Source organism: Melanaphis sacchari, unplaced genomic scaffold (assembly GCF_002803265.2).
Source record: "Melanaphis sacchari strain LSU unplaced genomic scaffold, SCAv2.0 Contig65_pilon_pilon, whole genome shotgun sequence".
Lineage (NCBI taxonomy): Eukaryota > Metazoa > Arthropoda > Insecta > Hemiptera > Aphididae > Melanaphis > Melanaphis sacchari.
This window is the reverse complement of record NW_020271469.1, coordinates 2,423,720-2,424,065: the sequence shown is the minus strand read 5'-3', so window position 1 is coordinate 2,424,065 and position 346 is coordinate 2,423,720.

Sequence of the window (346 nt, the reverse complement as noted above, 5' to 3'; positions counted from 1 at the left end):
TATCATTATTATTCGTAACGATTATAATAATAGTATATGGCGTTTTTTTTTTTCAATATTATACTATGTTTGTATTTTAATTTAATATGATTTTTTTAAACACTAAACGCGCCTAATAACATCTGAGACTCATCAATATATTTCGTGTAAACATAATTTGAAATCCTATATTTTAAACGTTAACCACCTTAAATGTGTTTAAAAATTAAGAATTGATGTCGATGTCACAAGTTGTTTTGTAAATCATTGAACGTATTTCTCTTTCTTTATAAAATTCTTATAACACCAGACGCTTTTTTTTTCTTATATAGACTTAATGACTTAATGTACTACATTATTATAGATA